Source organism: Engraulis encrasicolus, chromosome 17 (assembly GCF_034702125.1).
Source record: "Engraulis encrasicolus isolate BLACKSEA-1 chromosome 17, IST_EnEncr_1.0, whole genome shotgun sequence".
Taxonomy (NCBI): domain Eukaryota; kingdom Metazoa; phylum Chordata; class Actinopteri; order Clupeiformes; family Engraulidae; genus Engraulis; species Engraulis encrasicolus.
In genome coordinates, this window is record NC_085873.1 from 25,422,821 (window position 1) to 25,435,950 (window position 13,130).

Sequence of the window (13,130 nt, forward strand, 5' to 3'; positions counted from 1 at the left end):
TGATATCTCTCTCTCTTTTTTATATTGTAATGTTAATTGAATGCCTGTATTACATTGCTTGAAGTTATATCTTTTTTTATGTATGTTTTATGCAGTCGGCTCGTATGCTAATGAGCAGGCGGGGCACTCGGAGGATCACACGCAGCCTCAAAATGAATGGCAGTGAATGAGAAGCCAGCGCACTGGAGATCCACAGTCCCCCCACCAACACTCAGTCAGTCACAAGCTGTCAGACTGAGTGTTGGTAGGGGGACTGTGGATTCTAACTGCTCGTGGTCGTTCGGACATACATATGGTTCTGCCACTTCATAGTCGTCCCTGGATTCACGACGCAGGCAGTAGACTTTGAATGAAAGTGCTCCCGACGATTAAAAGTCTAAAAAAGCGGAGTTTATCCTCCAGTGCGCTGGCTTCTCATTCACTGCCATTCATTTTGACACTGCGAGTGACCCTCCGAGTGCTCCGCCTGCTGATTTTGGGTAGGCGGGACATATGAGCCGACTGCATCTATGCCAAAAACCTGGTCACAGACACAAACACCACAAAAGGATAGGACATATACTATAAGCCAGACATAATGACACCATATTCATGCTTCAGTGACCTGTGTTTGAATAGGATATGTAAATGTAGAAACATACGCCATCCAGCAGCCACATACATGAGCAAACACACAGACATACATAATCCAGCTGCCACAAGGGCTGAATGAAAGAGAGAGTGTGTAATTGAAGCGTGTGTAAGTGTGTGTATTGCTGTCCTTGGTAAATACTCTGAGAAAAATCCCAGGGCCAGGTCACTGGTCATTGCTTTTGAGACAATATTGTTTACATGACCATTAAACGCACGCACGGACACACGGACGCACGCACGCATGCACGCACTGAGTATACTACATGGTCTCTCTGTCCCTCTCTCTGCCTTTGGCAGGTGCTCCTATACGAAAATCGACCATGGTTTTAATGCGGTAACTGTGGTTATACTGTTTTTTTTTGTAGTAACCATAGTATGTCGTGGTTACTCTGAGTACTTGAAACAAACCCTGGTTTTACGATGGCTTATCCATGGTATTAAGCACGGCTTTACTATAGAATTTCAGGACGTGGTATTTCCCCTGGTTTCCGAGACCAGTGCTCCTGCCACTGAGCTTACAGAGCCATTGGCGTCAAGAGCAGTTCTGACTGCTGTTGGATGGCGACTCGGCCTGCCAGTCCCAACCGGATATTCCGCAATCTGCCAGCAGGAGTCGCTCCTGCAGAGGCTCTCAGACCGCCTCCAAACGTGCCACTTCAAACTTTTCCATGACAGAGAAGCCAACAACTGGGCAAACAGTAGGCTCTGTCGAGAAGCGATCTCGCGACCCCTGGTTTACTAGACCAGTGCTCCTGCCTCTGAGCTATAGACCAAATGTTGTAAGGCAGTTAGCGAAAGAATGAAAAAAAAAACGTTCCTTGGGTTCTCAACCAGAGTCCGAATCCAGTCCAGAGTTCATAGTGCACTCATTTGGGGCCTGTTCATTTCCAGCAGGGTTCCTGGCCTCCTGACACACGGGAGGAGTGGGATCCAATCTCTGTAAAAACAAGTGCAGTCATCACTGTCCACGCAGGCTATAGTGGTCTCAAGTATGGCAAAGGCAGCTACTACCCAACACTCGTGTAGTCACACCATGTAAACACTGCACGCGAAGTTCATATCTAAGCTACGTAAAAGTCACTGCAAACGGTGAATAAACAGGGGGTAGCCTAGCCAGCCACATGGAAGTGGAGTCTGTCCTGCATGTGGTTTTCTCCAACATTGAGAGAGGGAGGATGAACCCGAGGGGGTAAGTGAGAGGGAGGGAGAGACAGAGAGCCAGGAGCAGCATACACATTTGGAGAGGGTCCCCCAACTTGGAGGCCACGGTAAGCAAGCGTAGGCACTTAACTGATCGGGGGAGGTGCTCAATCACCCCCGCATGTCCAACTCGGCAGCTTCGTTGAATAGGTCGTTCCGCGAACCTCAACTCTGGCACAATGCCGTCCGTCGACCTCTCGGCTGCATGGATCCAGATCCGTAGGATCGGCTTCACTTCGTGCCATCTCCTCCCGCTTGCTTCCGTCTGGTTACCGGTCAGCTTTCACCCTGTCCTGCACGGCTGCGGCATCTCTCCCCCCTCTGGGCTGCATTCGGCTCCCCCCCGGTTCTGGTCTTTCTCCTCTGTCCGTGCCCCTCAGACACCGGGACTTGAACCTGGGACCTCTTGATCTGCAGTCAAATGCTCTATCTCTGAGTTATACCCCCCTTTCTTTCATCAGACTCTTCCGAACAGGAGCGACGCTTGTTTTCTTTAGTGGAAACCTGGCAAGGTGCACTTGGTTGTGCGGAAAAACTCCATTCATTTCTGCTGCGCGTCGATTCTTTGGCAAAGGCGCCTTGTCAGAAGTGGGATTCGAACCGACGCCTCTATTCAGAGACTGGAAAACTCTCCCGAGACAAAGTCACTTCGCCTTGAGTCTGGCGCCTTAGACCGCTCGGCAAAGCTGACTGCTGTTGGATCGCGACTCGGCCTGCCATTCGCAACCGGAAATTCCGCAATCTGCCAGCAGGAGTCGCTCCTGCAGAGAGCCTTTACAGAGGGCTCTCATACCGCCTCCAAACTTTCCCCTTCAAACTTTTCCATGACAGACACGCCAACAACTGGGTAAACAGCAGGCTCTGGCGAGGATCGAACTTGAGACCACTGGTTTACAAGGCCAGTGGTATTGCCACTGAGCTACAAAACCATTGTCTTGAAGGGCAGTTAGCAAAATAATGAAACAAATCCGCAGCTGTCTCACGTAGGCAAGGGTTTGGCACTACTGCCACTTTTTTTAGCAACTGCGGCACAGCTGTTTAGATCCAAAGGGCGTGATGTTTTTGCCAGGGTCACACACCGCACCAACTATTTTGGCAGGGCCCCTGCTATCCCCAGGGGGCACCAGGATTTGAACCTGGGACCTCTTGATCTGCAGTCAAATGCTCTACCACTGAGCTATACCCCCTTACGCTCACCACCCTCCTCCGACCAGAAGCGATGCTTGTTTTCTTTAGTGGAAACCTGGCATGATGAGGCCTCACTTGGTTGAGCGGAAAAGCATCTTTCTTTTCTGCTGCGCGCCGATTCTTGGCAAAAGCAGCTTGTCAGAAGTGTGATTCGAACCCACGCCTCTATTCAGAGACCAGAAATCTCTCCCGAGAGAAAGGCTCATCGCCTTGAGTCTGGCGCCTTAGACCGCTCGGCCATCCTGACTGCTGATGGATTGCGACTAGGCCTGCCATTCGCAACCGGAATTTCCGCAATCTGCCAGCAGGAGTCGCTTCTGCAGAGAGGTCTTTCAAACCTCCTCCAAAGTTGCCCCTCCAAACTTATCCACGACAGACACGCCAACAACTGGGCAAACAGCAGGCTCTGGCGAGGATCGAACTCGCAACCCCTGGTTTACAAGACCAGTGCTCTTGCCACTGAGCTACAAAGCCATTGTTGTCAAGGGCAGTTAGCGAAATAATGAAAAAAAATTCTCACCTATCTCCACTGAGCTACAAAGCCATTGTTGTCAAGGGCAGTTAGCGAAAGAATGAAAAAAAAAATCCCCAGCTGTCTCACGTAGTCAAGGGCTTGGCACAACTGCCACTTGTTTTTAACAACTGCGGCACAGCTGTTTAGATCCAGAGGGCGTGATGTTGTGCCAGGGTCACACACCGCACCAACTATTTTGGCAGGGCCCCTGCTATCCCCAGGGGGCACCAGGATTTGAACCTGGGACCTCTTGATCTGCAGTCAAATGCTCTACCACTGAGCTACCCCCTTTCGCTCACCACCTTCCTCCGACCAGAACCGATGCTCGTTTGCTTTAGTGGAAACCTGGCATGGTGAGGCCTCACTTGCTTGAGCGGAAAAGCGTCTTTCTTTTCTGCTGCGCGCCGATTCTTTGGCAAAAGAGCCTTGTCAGAAGTGGGATTCGAACCCACGCCTCTATTCAGAGACCAGAAATCTCTCCCGAGAGAAAGGCTCATCGCCTTGAGTCTGGCGCCTTAGACCGCTCGGCCATCCTGACCAAAGAAACTCAAGAGAAAGAACAATCTCATGGCGGGGAATGCATTGGCCACGGTGTAGTACGGGGGCGTTGCCTGAGGACACGAGTGGATGGAAAATGAACTCCCTTGCGCATGGTCATTGGTCATCCATCCACGATGGATGCCATTTTCGTACTCCGTAATTTGTGGCCAAGTAACGGCAGCTGTTGGTCAGCAGTAATTGCTGGGGGTAATTAAGGACAGCTGACAGACATTCACGCTGTCCTATGACCTGTTCCACAGTGAATAACATTTTCGTACTCCCCTCGCCATCATTTCCTACTACGCTGTTACGACGTGAGTAAGCCCTCTTGTCTCAAGCCTCTTTGATCCTGACTGCTGTTGTATTGCGACTCGGCCTGCCATTCAGAACCGGAATTTCCGCAATCTGCCAGCAGGAGTCGCTCCTGCAGAGAGGGCTCTCAAACCGCCTCCAAAGTTGCCCCTTCAAACTTTTCCACGACAGACACGCCAACAACTGGGCAAACAGCAGGCTCTGGCGAGGATCGAACTCGCGACCCCTGGTTTACGAGACCAGTGCTCTTGCCACTGAGCTACAAAGCCATTGTTGTCAAGGGCAGTTAGCGAAAGAATGAAAAAAAAAGTCCCCAGCTGTCTCACGTAGGCAAGGGCTTGGCACAACTGCCACTTTTTTTTAACAACTGCGGCACAGCTGTTTAGATCCAAAGGGCGTGATGTTGTGCCAGGGTCACACACCGCACCAACTATTTTGGCAGGGCCCCTGCTATCCCCAGGGGGCACCAGGATTTGAACCTGGGACCTCTTGATCTGCAGTCAAATGCTCTACCACTGAGCTATACCCCCTTTCGCTCACCACCCTCCTCCGACCAGAAGCGATGCTCGTTTGCTTTAGTGGAAACCTGGCATGGTGAGGCCTCACTTGCTTGAGCGGAAAAGCGTCTTTCTTTTCTGCTGCGCGCCGATTCTTTGGCAAAAGCGCCTTGTCAGAAGTGGGATTCGAACCCACGCCTCTATTCAGAGACCAGAAATCTCTCCCGAGAGAAAGGCTCATCGCCTTGAGTCTGGCGCCTTAGACCGCTCGGCCATCCTGACTGCTGTTGGATTGCGACTCGGCCTGCCATTCGCAACCGGAATTTCCGCAATCTTCCAGCAGGAGTCGCTCCTGCAGAGAGGGCTCTCAAACCGCCTCCAAAGTTGCCCCTTCAAACTTTTCCACGACAGACACGCCAACAACTGGGCAAACAGCAGGCTCTGGCGAGGATCGAACTCGCGACCCCTGGTTTACGAGACCAGTGCTCTTGCCACTGAGCTACAAAGCCATTGTTGTCAAGGGCAGTTAGCGAAAGAATGAAAAAAAAAAGTCCCCAGCTGTCTCACGTAGGCAAGGGCTTGGCACAACTGCCACTTTTTTTTAACAACTGCGGCACAGCTGTTTAGATCCAAAGGGCGTGATGTTGTGCCAGGGTCACACACCGCACCAACTATTTTGGCAGGGCCCCTGCTATCTCCAGAGGCACCAGGATTTGAACCTGGGACCTCTTGATCTGCAGTCAAATGCTCTACCACTGAGCTATACCCCCTTTCGCTCACCACCCTCCTCCGACCAGAAGCGATGCTCGTTTGCTTTAGTGGAAACCTGGCATGGTGAGGCCTCACTTGCTTGAGCGGAAAAGCGTCTTTCTTTTCTGCTGCGCGCCGATTCTTTGGCAAAAGCGCCTTGTCAGAAGTGGGATTCGAACCCACGCCTCTATTCAGAGACCAGAAATCTCTCCCGAGAGAAAGGCTCATCGCCTTGAGTCTGGCGCCTTAGACCGCTCGGCCATCCTGACTGCTGTTGGATTGCGACTCGGCCTGCCATTCGCAACCGGAATTTCCGCAATCTTCCAGCAGGAGTCGCTCCTGCAGAGAGGGCTCTCAAACCGCCTCCAAAGTTGCCCCTTCAAACTTTTCCACGACAGACACGCCAACAACTGGGCAAACAGCAGGCTCTGGCGAGGATCGAACTCGCGACCCCTGGTTTACGAGACCAGTGCTCTTGCCACTGAGCTACAAAGCCATTGTTGTCAAGGGCAGTTAGCGAAAGAATGAAAAAAAAAGTCCCCAGCTGTCTCACGTAGGCAAGGGCTTGGCACAACTGCCACTTTTTTTTAACAACTGCGGCACAGCTGTTTAGATCCAAAGGGCGTGATGTTGTGCCAGGGTCACACACCGCACCAACTATTTTGGCAGGGCCCCTGCTATCCCCAGGGGGCACCAGGATTTGAACCTGGGACCTCTTGATCTGCAGTCAAATGCTCTACCACTGAGCTATACCCCCTTTCGCTCACCACCCTCCTCCGACCAGAAGCGATGCTCGTTTGCTTTAGTGGAAACCTGGCATGGTGAGGCCTCACTTGCTTGAGCGGAAAAGCGTCTTTCTTTTCTGCTGCGCGCCGATTCTTTGGCAAAAGCGCCTTGTCAGAAGTGGGATTCGAACCCACGCCTCTATTCAGAGACCAGAAATCTCTCCCGAGAGAAAGGCTCATCGCCTTGAGTCTGGCGCCTTAGACCGCTCGGCCATCCTGACTGCTGTTGGATTGCGACTCGGCCTGCCATTCGCAACCGGAATTTCCGCAATCTTCCAGCAGGAGTCGCTCCTGCAGAGAGGGCTCTCAAACCGCCTCCAAAGTTGCCCCTTCAAACTTTTCCACGACAGACACGCCAACAACTGGGCAAACAGCAGGCTCTGGCGAGGATCGAACTCGCGACCCCTGGTTTACGAGACCAGTGCTCTTGCCACTGAGCTACAAAGCCATTGTTGTCAAGGGCAGTTAGCGAAAGAATGAAAAAAAAAGTCCCCAGCTGTCTCACGTAGGCAAGGGCTTGGCACAACTGCCACTTTTTTTTAACAACTGCGGCACAGCTGTTTAGATCCAAAGGGCGTGATGTTGTGCCAGGGTCACACACCGCACCAACTATTTTGGCAGGGCCCCTGCTATCCCCAGGGGGCACCAGGATTTGAACCTGGGACCTCTTGATCTGCAGTCAAATGCTCTACCACTGAGCTATACCCCCTTTCGCTCACCACCCTCCTCCGACCAGAAGCGATGCTCGTTTGCTTTAGTGGAAACCTGGCATGGTGAGGCCTCACTTGCTTGAGCGGAAAAGCGTCTTTCTTTTCTGCTGCGCGCCGATTCTTTGGCAAAAGCGCCTTGTCAGAAGTGGGATTCGAACCCACGCCTCTATTCAGAGACCAGAAATCTCTCCCGAGAGAAAGGCTCATCGCCTTGAGTCTGGCGCCTTAGACCGCTCGGCCATCCTGACTGCTGTTGGATTGCGACTCGGCCTGCCATTCGCAACCGGAATTTCCGCAATCTTCCAGCAGGAGTCGCTCCTGCAGAGAGGGCTCTCAAACCGCCTCCAAAGTTGCCCCTTCAAACTTTTCCACGACAGACACGCCAACAACTGGGCAAACAGCAGGCTCTGGCGAGGATCGAACTCGCGACCCCTGGTTTACGAGACCAGTGCTCTTGCCACTGAGCTACAAAGCCATTGTTGTCAAGGGCAGTTAGCGAAAGAATGAAAAAAAAAGTCCCCAGCTGTCTCACGTAGGCAAGGGCTTGGCACAACTGCCACTTTTTTTTAACAACTGCGGCACAGCTGTTTAGATCCAAAGGGCGTGATGTTGTGCCAGGGTCACACACCGCACCAACTATTTTGGCAGGGCCCCTGCTATCCCCAGGGGGCACCAGGATTTGAACCTGGGACCTCTTGATCTGCAGTCAAATGCTCTACCACTGAGCTATACCCCCTTTCGCTCACCACCCTCCTCCGACCAGAAGCGATGCTCGTTTGCTTTAGTGGAAACCTGGCATGGTGAGGCCTCACTTGCTTGAGCGGAAAAGCGTCTTTCTTTTCTGCTGCGCGCCGATTCTTTGGCAAAAGCGCCTTGTCAGAAGTGGGATTCGAACCCACGCCTCTATTCAGAGACCAGAAATCTCTCCCGAGAGAAAGGCTCATCGCCTTGAGTCTGGCGCCTTAGACCGCTCGGCCATCCTGACTGCTGTTGGATTGCGACTCGGCCTGCCATTCGCAACCGGAATTTCCGCAATCTTCCAGCAGGAGTCGCTCCTGCAGAGAGGGCTCTCAAACCGCCTCCAAAGTTGCCCCTTCAAACTTTTCCACGACAGACACGCCAACAACTGGGCAAACAGCAGGCTCTGGCGAGGATCGAACTCGCGACCCCTGGTTTACGAGACCAGTGCTCTTGCCACTGAGCTACAAAGCCATTGTTGTCAAGGGCAGTTAGCGAAAGAATGAAAAAAAAAAGTCCCCAGCTGTCTCACGTAGGCAAGGGCTTGGCACAACTGCCACTTTTTTTTAACAACTGCGGCACAGCTGTTTAGATCCAAAGGGCGTGATGTTGTGCCAGGGTCACACACCGCACCAACTATTTTGGCAGGGCCCCTGCTATCCCCAGGGGGCACCAGGATTTGAACCTGGGACCTCTTGATCTGCAGTCAAATGCTCTACCACTGAGCTATACCCCCTTTCGCTCACCACCCTCCTCCGACCAGAAGCGATGCTCGTTTGCTTTAGTGGAAACCTGGCATGGTGAGGCCTCACTTGCTTGAGCGGAAAAGCGTCTTTCTTTTCTGCTGCGCGCCGATTCTTTGGCAAAAGCGCCTTGTCAGAAGTGGGATTCGAACCCACGCCTCTATTCAGAGACCAGAAATCTCTCCCGAGAGAAAGGCTCATCGCCTTGAGTCTGGCGCCTTAGACCGCTCGGCCATCCTGACTGCTGTTGGATTGCGACTCGGCCTGCCATTCGCAACCGGAATTTCCGCAATCTTCCAGCAGGAGTCGCTCCTGCAGAGAGGGCTCTCAAACCGCCTCCAAAGTTGCCCCTTCAAACTTTTCCACGACAGACACGCCAACAACTGGGCAAACAGCAGGCTCTGGCGAGGATCGAACTCGCGACCCCTGGTTTACGAGACCAGTGCTCTTGCCACTGAGCTACAAAGCCATTGTTGTCAAGGGCAGTTAGCGAAAGAATGAAAAAAAAAGTCCCCAGCTGTCTCACGTAGGCAAGGGCTTGGCACAACTGCCACTTTTTTTTAACAACTGCGGCACAGCTGTTTAGATCCAAAGGGCGTGATGTTGTGCCAGGGTCACACACCGCACCAACTATTTTGGCAGGGCCCCTGCTATCCCCAGGGGGCACCAGGATTTGAACCTGGGACCTCTTGATCTGCAGTCAAATGCTCTACCACTGAGCTATACCCCCTTTCGCTCACCACCCTCCTCCGACCAGAAGCGATGCTCGTTTGCTTTAGTGGAAACCTGGCATGGTGAGGCCTCACTTGCTTGAGCGGAAAAGCGTCTTTCTTTTCTGCTGCGCGCCGATTCTTTGGCAAAAGCGCCTTGTCAGAAGTGGGATTCGAACCCACGCCTCTATTCAGAGACCAGAAATCTCTCCCGAGAGAAAGGCTCATCGCCTTGAGTCTGGCGCCTTAGACCGCTCGGCCATCCTGACTGCTGTTGGATTGCGACTCGGCCTGCCATTCGCAACCGGAATTTCCGCAATCTTCCAGCAGGAGTCGCTCCTGCAGAGAGGGCTCTCAAACCGCCTCCAAAGTTGCCCCTTCAAACTTTTCCACGACAGACACGCCAACAACTGGGCAAACAGCAGGCTCTGGCGAGGATCGAACTCGCGACCCCTGGTTTACGAGACCAGTGCTCTTGCCACTGAGCTACAAAGCCATTGTTGTCAAGGGCAGTTAGCGAAAGAATGAAAAAAAAAGTCCCCAGCTGTCTCACGTAGGCAAGGGCTTGGCACAACTGCCACTTTTTTTTAACAACTGCGGCACAGCTGTTTAGATCCAAAGGGCGTGATGTTGTGCCAGGGTCACACACCGCACCAACTATTTTGGCAGGGCCCCTGCTATCCCCAGGGGGCACCAGGATTTGAACCTGGGACCTCTTGATCTGCAGTCAAATGCTCTACCACTGAGCTATACCCCCTTTCGCTCACCACCCTCCTCCGACCAGAAGCGATGCTCGTTTGCTTTAGTGGAAACCTGGCATGGTGAGGCCTCACTTGCTTGAGCGGAAAAGCGTCTTTCTTTTCTGCTGCGCGCCGATTCTTTGGCAAAAGCGCCTTGTCAGAAGTGGGATTCGAACCCACGCCTCTATTCAGAGACCAGAAATCTCTCCCGAGAGAAAGGCTCATCGCCTTGAGTCTGGCGCCTTAGACCGCTCGGCCATCCTGACTGCTGTTGGATTGCGACTCGGCCTGCCATTCGCAACCGGAATTTCCGCAATCTTCCAGCAGGAGTCGCTCCTGCAGAGAGGGCTCTCAAACCGCCTCCAAAGTTGCCCCTTCAAACTTTTCCACGACAGACACGCCAACAACTGGGCAAACAGCAGGCTCTGGCGAGGATCGAACTCGCGACCCCTGGTTTACGAGACCAGTGCTCTTGCCACTGAGCTACAAAGCCATTGTTGTCAAGGGCAGTTAGCGAAAGAATGAAAAAAAAAGTCCCCAGCTGTCTCACGTAGGCAAGGGCTTGGCACAACTGCCACTTTTTTTTAACAACTGCGGCACAGCTGTTTAGATCCAAAGGGCGTGATGTTGTGCCAGGGTCACACACCGCACCAACTATTTTGGCAGGGCCCCTGCTATCCCCAGGGGGCACCAGGATTTGAACCTGGGACCTCTTGATCTGCAGTCAAATGCTCTACCACTGAGCTATACCCCCTTTCGCTCACCACCCTCCTCCGACCAGAAGCGATGCTCGTTTGCTTTAGTGGAAACCTGGCATGGTGAGGCCTCACTTGCTTGAGCGGAAAAGCGTCTTTCTTTTCTGCTGCGCGCCGATTCTTTGGCAAAAGCGCCTTGTCAGAAGTGGGATTCGAACCCACGCCTCTATTCAGAGACCAGAAATCTCTCCCGAGAGAAAGGCTCATCGCCTTGAGTCTGGCGCCTTAGACCGCTCGGCCATCCTGACTGCTGTTGGATTGCGACTCGGCCTGCCATTCGCAACCGGAATTTCCGCAATCTTCCAGCAGGAGTCGCTCCTGCAGAGAGGGCTCTCAAACCGCCTCCAAAGTTGCCCCTTCAAACTTTTCCACGACAGACACGCCAACAACTGGGCAAACAGCAGGCTCTGGCGAGGATCGAACTCGCGACCCCTGGTTTACGAGACCAGTGCTCTTGCCACTGAGCTACAAAGCCATTGTTGTCAAGGGCAGTTAGCGAAAGAATGAAAAAAAAAGTCCCCAGCTGTCTCACGTAGGCAAGGGCTTGGCACAACTGCCACTTTTTTTTAACAACTGCGGCACAGCTGTTTAGATCCAAAGGGCGTGATGTTGTGCCAGGGTCACACACCGCACCAACTATTTTGGCAGGGCCCCTGCTATCCCCAGGGGGCACCAGGATTTGAACCTGGGACCTCTTGATCTGCAGTCAAATGCTCTACCACTGAGCTATACCCCCTTTCGCTCACCACCCTCCTCCGACCAGAAGCGATGCTCGTTTGCTTTAGTGGAAACCTGGCATGGTGAGGCCTCACTTGCTTGAGCGGAAAAGCGTCTTTCTTTTCTGCTGCGCGCCGATTCTTTGGCAAAAGCGCCTTGTCAGAAGTGGGATTCGAACCCACGCCTCTATTCAGAGACCAGAAATCTCTCCCGAGAGAAAGGCTCATCGCCTTGAGTCTGGCGCCTTAGACCGCTCGGCCATCCTGACTGCTGTTGGATTGCGACTCGGCCTGCCATTCGCAACCGGAATTTCCGCAATCTTCCAGCAGGAGTCGCTCCTGCAGAGAGGGCTCTCAAACCGCCTCCAAAGTTGCCCCTTCAAACTTTTCCACGACAGACACGCCAACAACTGGGCAAACAGCAGGCTCTGGCGAGGATCGAACTCGCGACCCCTGGTTTACGAGACCAGTGCTCTTGCCACTGAGCTACAAAGCCATTGTTGTCAAGGGCAGTTAGCGAAAGAATGAAAAAAAAAGTCCCCAGCTGTCTCACGTAGGCAAGGGCTTGGCACAACTGCCACTTTTTTTTAACAACTGCGGCACAGCTGTTTAGATCCAAAGGGCGTGATGTTGTGCCAGGGTCACACACCGCACCAACTATTTTGGCAGGGCCCCTGCTATCCCCAGGGGGCACCAGGATTTGAACCTGGGACCTCTTGATCTGCAGTCAAATGCTCTACCACTGAGCTATACCCCCTTTCGCTCACCACCCTCCTCCGACCAGAAGCGATGCTCGTTTGCTTTAGTGGAAACCTGGCATGGTGAGGCCTCACTTGCTTGAGCGGAAAAGCGTCTTTCTTTTCTGCTGCGCGCCGATTCTTTGGCAAAAGCGCCTTGTCAGAAGTGGGATTCGAACCCACGCCTCTATTCAGAGACCAGAAATCTCTCCCGAGAGAAAGGCTCATCGCCTTGAGTCTGGCGCCTTAGACCGCTCGGCCATCCTGACTGCTGTTGGATTGCGACTCGGCCTGCCATTCGCAACCGGAATTTCCGCAATCTTCCAGCAGGAGTCGCTCCTGCAGAGAGGGCTCTCAAACCGCCTCCAAAGTTGCCCCTTCAAACTTTTCCACGACAGACACGCCAACAACTGGGCAAACAGCAGGCTCTGGCGAGGATCGAACTCGCGACCCCTGGTTTACGAGACCAGTGCTCTTGCCACTGAGCTACAAAGCCATTGTTGTCAAGGGCAGTTAGCGAAAGAATGAAAAAAAAAGTCCCCAGCTGTCTCACGTAGGCAAGGGCTTGGCACAACTGCCACTTTTTTTTAACAACTGCGGCACAGCTGTTTAGATCCAAAGGGCGTGATGTTGTGCCAGGGTCACACACCGCACCAACTATTTTGGCAGGGCCCCTGCTATCCCCAGGGGGCACCAGGATTTGAACCTGGGACCTCTTGATCTGCAGTCAAATGCTCTACCACTGAGCTATACCCCCTTTCGCTCACCACCCTCCTCCGACCAGAAGCGATGCTCGTTTGCTTTAGTGGAAACCTGGCATGGTGAGGCCTCACTTGCTTGAGCGGAAAAGCGTCTTTCTTTT

General features: G+C 53.0%; 40 non-coding genes across 40 annotated transcripts; all 40 read right to left on the reverse strand.

Annotated features, from left to right (window-relative positions):
- Positions 1–2,948: 2,948 nt before the first annotated feature.
- On the reverse strand, positions 2,949–3,020 carry trnac-gca (transfer RNA cysteine (anticodon GCA)). Its single transcript has one exon. It is a non-coding gene; the product is annotated as a tRNA-Cys (tRNA).
- Positions 3,021–3,157: 137 nt separating this feature from the next.
- Positions 3,158–3,268, reverse strand: trnal-caa (transfer RNA leucine (anticodon CAA)). Its single transcript has 2 exons — positions 3,231–3,268; positions 3,158–3,203 (listed from the first exon to the last, which is right to left on the reverse strand). It is a non-coding gene; the product is annotated as a tRNA-Leu (tRNA).
- A 154-nt stretch (positions 3,269–3,422) lies between these two features.
- trnat-ugu (transfer RNA threonine (anticodon UGU)) lies at positions 3,423–3,495 on the reverse strand. Its single transcript has one exon. It is a non-coding gene; the product is annotated as a tRNA-Thr (tRNA).
- A 257-nt stretch (positions 3,496–3,752) lies between these two features.
- trnac-gca (transfer RNA cysteine (anticodon GCA)) lies at positions 3,753–3,826 on the reverse strand. The gene has a single exon. It is a non-coding gene; the product is annotated as a tRNA-Cys (tRNA).
- A 136-nt stretch (positions 3,827–3,962) lies between these two features.
- On the reverse strand, positions 3,963–4,073 carry trnal-caa (transfer RNA leucine (anticodon CAA)). Its single transcript has 2 exons — positions 4,036–4,073; positions 3,963–4,008 (listed from the first exon to the last, which is right to left on the reverse strand). It is a non-coding gene; the product is annotated as a tRNA-Leu (tRNA).
- Positions 4,074–4,583: 510 nt separating this feature from the next.
- trnat-cgu (transfer RNA threonine (anticodon CGU)) lies at positions 4,584–4,656 on the reverse strand. The gene has a single exon. It is a non-coding gene; the product is annotated as a tRNA-Thr (tRNA).
- A 189-nt stretch (positions 4,657–4,845) lies between these two features.
- trnac-gca (transfer RNA cysteine (anticodon GCA)) lies at positions 4,846–4,917 on the reverse strand. The gene has a single exon. It is a non-coding gene; the product is annotated as a tRNA-Cys (tRNA).
- A 138-nt stretch (positions 4,918–5,055) lies between these two features.
- On the reverse strand, positions 5,056–5,166 carry trnal-caa (transfer RNA leucine (anticodon CAA)). Its single transcript has 2 exons — positions 5,129–5,166; positions 5,056–5,101 (listed from the first exon to the last, which is right to left on the reverse strand). It is a non-coding gene; the product is annotated as a tRNA-Leu (tRNA).
- Positions 5,167–5,320: 154 nt separating this feature from the next.
- trnat-cgu (transfer RNA threonine (anticodon CGU)) lies at positions 5,321–5,393 on the reverse strand. Its single transcript has one exon. It is a non-coding gene; the product is annotated as a tRNA-Thr (tRNA).
- Positions 5,394–5,582: 189 nt separating this feature from the next.
- trnac-gca (transfer RNA cysteine (anticodon GCA)) lies at positions 5,583–5,654 on the reverse strand. Its single transcript has one exon. It is a non-coding gene; the product is annotated as a tRNA-Cys (tRNA).
- Positions 5,655–5,792: 138 nt separating this feature from the next.
- trnal-caa (transfer RNA leucine (anticodon CAA)) lies at positions 5,793–5,903 on the reverse strand. The gene is made up of 2 exons: positions 5,866–5,903; positions 5,793–5,838 (listed from the first exon to the last, which is right to left on the reverse strand). It is a non-coding gene; the product is annotated as a tRNA-Leu (tRNA).
- A 154-nt stretch (positions 5,904–6,057) lies between these two features.
- Positions 6,058–6,130, reverse strand: trnat-cgu (transfer RNA threonine (anticodon CGU)). Its single transcript has one exon. It is a non-coding gene; the product is annotated as a tRNA-Thr (tRNA).
- A 189-nt stretch (positions 6,131–6,319) lies between these two features.
- trnac-gca (transfer RNA cysteine (anticodon GCA)) lies at positions 6,320–6,391 on the reverse strand. Its single transcript has one exon. It is a non-coding gene; the product is annotated as a tRNA-Cys (tRNA).
- A 138-nt stretch (positions 6,392–6,529) lies between these two features.
- On the reverse strand, positions 6,530–6,640 carry trnal-caa (transfer RNA leucine (anticodon CAA)). The gene is made up of 2 exons: positions 6,603–6,640; positions 6,530–6,575 (listed from the first exon to the last, which is right to left on the reverse strand). It is a non-coding gene; the product is annotated as a tRNA-Leu (tRNA).
- Positions 6,641–6,794: 154 nt separating this feature from the next.
- Positions 6,795–6,867, reverse strand: trnat-cgu (transfer RNA threonine (anticodon CGU)). Its single transcript has one exon. It is a non-coding gene; the product is annotated as a tRNA-Thr (tRNA).
- A 189-nt stretch (positions 6,868–7,056) lies between these two features.
- On the reverse strand, positions 7,057–7,128 carry trnac-gca (transfer RNA cysteine (anticodon GCA)). The gene has a single exon. It is a non-coding gene; the product is annotated as a tRNA-Cys (tRNA).
- A 138-nt stretch (positions 7,129–7,266) lies between these two features.
- On the reverse strand, positions 7,267–7,377 carry trnal-caa (transfer RNA leucine (anticodon CAA)). Its single transcript has 2 exons — positions 7,340–7,377; positions 7,267–7,312 (listed from the first exon to the last, which is right to left on the reverse strand). It is a non-coding gene; the product is annotated as a tRNA-Leu (tRNA).
- A 154-nt stretch (positions 7,378–7,531) lies between these two features.
- On the reverse strand, positions 7,532–7,604 carry trnat-cgu (transfer RNA threonine (anticodon CGU)). The gene has a single exon. It is a non-coding gene; the product is annotated as a tRNA-Thr (tRNA).
- Positions 7,605–7,793: 189 nt separating this feature from the next.
- Positions 7,794–7,865, reverse strand: trnac-gca (transfer RNA cysteine (anticodon GCA)). The gene has a single exon. It is a non-coding gene; the product is annotated as a tRNA-Cys (tRNA).
- Positions 7,866–8,003: 138 nt separating this feature from the next.
- On the reverse strand, positions 8,004–8,114 carry trnal-caa (transfer RNA leucine (anticodon CAA)). The gene is made up of 2 exons: positions 8,077–8,114; positions 8,004–8,049 (listed from the first exon to the last, which is right to left on the reverse strand). It is a non-coding gene; the product is annotated as a tRNA-Leu (tRNA).
- A 154-nt stretch (positions 8,115–8,268) lies between these two features.
- Positions 8,269–8,341, reverse strand: trnat-cgu (transfer RNA threonine (anticodon CGU)). Its single transcript has one exon. It is a non-coding gene; the product is annotated as a tRNA-Thr (tRNA).
- Positions 8,342–8,531: 190 nt separating this feature from the next.
- On the reverse strand, positions 8,532–8,603 carry trnac-gca (transfer RNA cysteine (anticodon GCA)). The gene has a single exon. It is a non-coding gene; the product is annotated as a tRNA-Cys (tRNA).
- A 138-nt stretch (positions 8,604–8,741) lies between these two features.
- trnal-caa (transfer RNA leucine (anticodon CAA)) lies at positions 8,742–8,852 on the reverse strand. The gene is made up of 2 exons: positions 8,815–8,852; positions 8,742–8,787 (listed from the first exon to the last, which is right to left on the reverse strand). It is a non-coding gene; the product is annotated as a tRNA-Leu (tRNA).
- Positions 8,853–9,006: 154 nt separating this feature from the next.
- Positions 9,007–9,079, reverse strand: trnat-cgu (transfer RNA threonine (anticodon CGU)). The gene has a single exon. It is a non-coding gene; the product is annotated as a tRNA-Thr (tRNA).
- A 189-nt stretch (positions 9,080–9,268) lies between these two features.
- trnac-gca (transfer RNA cysteine (anticodon GCA)) lies at positions 9,269–9,340 on the reverse strand. Its single transcript has one exon. It is a non-coding gene; the product is annotated as a tRNA-Cys (tRNA).
- Positions 9,341–9,478: 138 nt separating this feature from the next.
- Positions 9,479–9,589, reverse strand: trnal-caa (transfer RNA leucine (anticodon CAA)). The gene is made up of 2 exons: positions 9,552–9,589; positions 9,479–9,524 (listed from the first exon to the last, which is right to left on the reverse strand). It is a non-coding gene; the product is annotated as a tRNA-Leu (tRNA).
- A 154-nt stretch (positions 9,590–9,743) lies between these two features.
- trnat-cgu (transfer RNA threonine (anticodon CGU)) lies at positions 9,744–9,816 on the reverse strand. Its single transcript has one exon. It is a non-coding gene; the product is annotated as a tRNA-Thr (tRNA).
- Positions 9,817–10,005: 189 nt separating this feature from the next.
- trnac-gca (transfer RNA cysteine (anticodon GCA)) lies at positions 10,006–10,077 on the reverse strand. The gene has a single exon. It is a non-coding gene; the product is annotated as a tRNA-Cys (tRNA).
- Positions 10,078–10,215: 138 nt separating this feature from the next.
- Positions 10,216–10,326, reverse strand: trnal-caa (transfer RNA leucine (anticodon CAA)). Its single transcript has 2 exons — positions 10,289–10,326; positions 10,216–10,261 (listed from the first exon to the last, which is right to left on the reverse strand). It is a non-coding gene; the product is annotated as a tRNA-Leu (tRNA).
- Positions 10,327–10,480: 154 nt separating this feature from the next.
- On the reverse strand, positions 10,481–10,553 carry trnat-cgu (transfer RNA threonine (anticodon CGU)). Its single transcript has one exon. It is a non-coding gene; the product is annotated as a tRNA-Thr (tRNA).
- Positions 10,554–10,742: 189 nt separating this feature from the next.
- On the reverse strand, positions 10,743–10,814 carry trnac-gca (transfer RNA cysteine (anticodon GCA)). The gene has a single exon. It is a non-coding gene; the product is annotated as a tRNA-Cys (tRNA).
- Positions 10,815–10,952: 138 nt separating this feature from the next.
- Positions 10,953–11,063, reverse strand: trnal-caa (transfer RNA leucine (anticodon CAA)). The gene is made up of 2 exons: positions 11,026–11,063; positions 10,953–10,998 (listed from the first exon to the last, which is right to left on the reverse strand). It is a non-coding gene; the product is annotated as a tRNA-Leu (tRNA).
- Positions 11,064–11,217: 154 nt separating this feature from the next.
- On the reverse strand, positions 11,218–11,290 carry trnat-cgu (transfer RNA threonine (anticodon CGU)). Its single transcript has one exon. It is a non-coding gene; the product is annotated as a tRNA-Thr (tRNA).
- Positions 11,291–11,479: 189 nt separating this feature from the next.
- On the reverse strand, positions 11,480–11,551 carry trnac-gca (transfer RNA cysteine (anticodon GCA)). The gene has a single exon. It is a non-coding gene; the product is annotated as a tRNA-Cys (tRNA).
- A 138-nt stretch (positions 11,552–11,689) lies between these two features.
- On the reverse strand, positions 11,690–11,800 carry trnal-caa (transfer RNA leucine (anticodon CAA)). The gene is made up of 2 exons: positions 11,763–11,800; positions 11,690–11,735 (listed from the first exon to the last, which is right to left on the reverse strand). It is a non-coding gene; the product is annotated as a tRNA-Leu (tRNA).
- Positions 11,801–11,954: 154 nt separating this feature from the next.
- Positions 11,955–12,027, reverse strand: trnat-cgu (transfer RNA threonine (anticodon CGU)). The gene has a single exon. It is a non-coding gene; the product is annotated as a tRNA-Thr (tRNA).
- Positions 12,028–12,216: 189 nt separating this feature from the next.
- On the reverse strand, positions 12,217–12,288 carry trnac-gca (transfer RNA cysteine (anticodon GCA)). Its single transcript has one exon. It is a non-coding gene; the product is annotated as a tRNA-Cys (tRNA).
- Positions 12,289–12,426: 138 nt separating this feature from the next.
- Positions 12,427–12,537, reverse strand: trnal-caa (transfer RNA leucine (anticodon CAA)). The gene is made up of 2 exons: positions 12,500–12,537; positions 12,427–12,472 (listed from the first exon to the last, which is right to left on the reverse strand). It is a non-coding gene; the product is annotated as a tRNA-Leu (tRNA).
- Positions 12,538–12,691: 154 nt separating this feature from the next.
- Positions 12,692–12,764, reverse strand: trnat-cgu (transfer RNA threonine (anticodon CGU)). The gene has a single exon. It is a non-coding gene; the product is annotated as a tRNA-Thr (tRNA).
- A 189-nt stretch (positions 12,765–12,953) lies between these two features.
- On the reverse strand, positions 12,954–13,025 carry trnac-gca (transfer RNA cysteine (anticodon GCA)). Its single transcript has one exon. It is a non-coding gene; the product is annotated as a tRNA-Cys (tRNA).
- Positions 13,026–13,130: the final 105 nt, after the last annotated feature.